Below are 3144 nucleotides of genomic sequence, written 5' to 3' on the forward strand. Positions count from 1 at the left end.
CCTCAAATTGCATTAAATGGGAAATCAAATCTAACATGAGAATTCATAAACTAAATTGTCAACATAAAGTAATCAACAAGGAAAATAAATAAACTAGAATGCCAGAACAAATAAAAGTAGAAGAGAAATTAAATTAAAGAAACATTGAACCTGGAATTGAGAAAAAATAAACCTAAAACTAAGAGAAATCCTAAAACCTAGAGAGAGGAGAGAGCCTCTCTCTAGAAACTACATCAAAAACCTAAAATTATATGAATTAAAATTTTGTGTGTGAATGAATTGATGTGATTTCCCCACTCTGTAGCTTCTATTCTGTGTTTTCGGGCTTGGAATTGGGCCAAAAGGAGCCCAGAAATCGCCCCCAGCATTTTTTGATACGTATAGCACATGGCTCTGTCACATGTACGCGTGATCCACACGTGCACGTCGCTTAATAGCATACCAACTATGACAAATTATATCATTTCGAAGCCCCGGATATTAGCTTTCCAACGCAACTAGAACTGCCTCATTTGGACCTCTGTAGCTCAAGTTATTGTCGATTTAGTACGAAGAGGTCAGGCTTGATAGCTCAGCAATTCCTTCAACTTCTTGTAATCCTTCCACTTTTGCATGCTTCCTTTCCATCCTCTAAGCCATTCCTGCCCTATAAACCCTGAAATCACTTAACACAGATATCAAGGTATCGAATGGTAATAAGAGAGGATTAAAATTAGTAATTTAAGGCCAAAGAAGCATGTTTTCAATCATAGCACAAAATTAGAAAGAAAAATGTAAAACATGCAAATTCTATGAATAAGTGTGAGTTTAGTGGATAAAATCTAGTCAATTAAGCACAAAATGTACCACGAAATAGTGGTGCATCAAATCTCCCCATGCTAAGCTCAAGAGAAGCTATAAAGGAGTGAAGAGGAATGGTAAAACTTATGAAATGCAACCTATCTATATGAATGCAACTAAATGCAAAAATACTTCTACCTACTTGGTTAAAAGTAAACAAATTCTCCAAGACAAACATAAACTGGATTCCACTAATTCAAATCACAAAATAAAGTACAAGTAAACTTGCAGAAGAAAACAGCTCGTGAAAGCTGGGAACAAAGAATCGAGCATCGAACCCTCACCTGGAGTGTATACACTCTAATTACTCAAGTGTTTAAGGTTCGATTCTCTCAATTCTCTACTAACCTTGCTTTCTAAGACTTGCTCTTTTTCTACCAATCAACAAAAAATTAATGCATAAATACACATATCAAGAGGTCTTTTAAGGGTTGTAATGGGTCAGGGTCAAGGTAGGATTGTATTTGGCCAAGTGAACTAAAATCTGAATCCTTAATTAACTTAAATTTCCCACCTAACTTAAGACAATCCATGTAATCACAATACAAAATCTAACTACCCATTTACTATGTTTACCACATATTCATGCATCCGATTTTGAGTACAGTACATATGCATTGCTATCACAATTTACTTTGGGGCATTTTGTCCCCTTTTATTATTTGCTCTTTTTCTTTTCTTTTTTCCCCCTTTTTTCTTTTTGATTTTATTTATTTATTTTTATTATTATTTTTTTCCTCAATGCATATGGTTAAATCATTGAATGCATGAACATGTCCTAAACATTTCTTTCATATTTTCATAAAGATATACAACACCCAATTCTTAAAACCAAATGTTTCCAAATCTAACTTTCCCACGCTTAAATCATGAACACTCTCACTAGTCTAAGCTAACCAAGGATTCAAATTAAGGACATTATTCTTTTACGCTTAGAGTTAATGATGTGCTAGAGTAAAGAACAAATAGGATAAGTAGGCTCAACATTGGTTTACAAAGGATAATGAAAATGTTAAGGCCATATGGGTATGTAAGCTCAGTGAAACAAGGCCTCAATCATATAAGTGCATGCATTCATCAAATAATGGAAATATAGAATTAAGCAAGACAAAGATCACAATTTTAGAGAGAAAAACACACACCAAAAATAAAATATTGGTTGGTAAAATACAACCAATCAAATAGGCTCAAAATCTCACTGGTTTTGTATGTTCGAGCTCTAAACCATGTTCCAAAATAAAATTCTTCAAGCAAGGTTTAACAAAAAGTTTTAATTTAAATTAGTGAAATACTATAAAAAGGGTCTTGAAAAAGAACTTGTCACTCCAACCAAGTAGTGGTAGAAGAACATGCACAAAATCAAACAAACATGCAATCAAACATGCAAATGCAACAACTATTTAACAAGGAAAATTAAACATTGGTGTTGAAATAGGAAATAACTAACCCACGAAAGTCGGTATCGACCTCCCCACATTTAAAGATTGCACTGTCCTCGGTGCATGCTAAGATGTGCAAGTGGACGGGTTGCTCCAACTGATATTTTTCTCCATAGATTGTGCAGATGGACTTGTGTGTCGCCCAATGTAAAAGTTTTTCGTTTCCCTTCTTGATGGCCATCCTGAAAGAAGAGAAAGGGGAAGAAAAGTAACCCAAAAACAAAGATAAAAAACAAGTAAAATATGGTTAGGTTAATGACAAATAATGAGGGTCTCAATTACATGGTAGCTACAACATGCAAGTGAGAAAACAGTATAAGCACCTGGCATATCAATAGTGCAAAAATTGCAACAATGGGAGAGAGAGTGTGGGCAATGAAAGACAATGTAAATGCATAGCAATGCAAATGGAATGCAAGTATCATAAAAGATTAGCATTGAATTATGAATAATAATACCCAATCAGAATAAAACAAGTCATGAAGCACCAGAATAATGCAAGAAAAGATGCAACAGTTGAATAAGAAAATTTAACACCAATGGAAAAATAATAAATTTAGAAAATAAAATAAAAATATGCACAAAATTAAAATGCAATGAATGAAAGAATGCAAATAAATTAACTAAAATGGAATGAAAGTGAAGAAGGATGACAAGTTAAAGAGATGAAGAATTTAAAAACAGGACGCGTCGTGACGTCGGGTTTTCTACCAGTAAAGAAATTCATAGAAACGGTTGCGTTGTAGATATAGTTTCTAAACCGGCAAAAATCCCTTCGTACAAACGTGTTGGGTGTCACAAGTAACAAACCCCTTAAAAATTGTTAACCGAGTATTCAAACCTCGGGTCGTCTTCTCAAGGAACT

Source organism: Arachis ipaensis, chromosome B2 (assembly GCF_059453495.1).
Source record: "Arachis ipaensis isolate K30076 ecotype BB chromosome B2, ASM5945349v1, whole genome shotgun sequence".
In the NCBI taxonomy this organism is placed as follows: domain Eukaryota; kingdom Viridiplantae; phylum Streptophyta; class Magnoliopsida; order Fabales; family Fabaceae; genus Arachis; species Arachis ipaensis.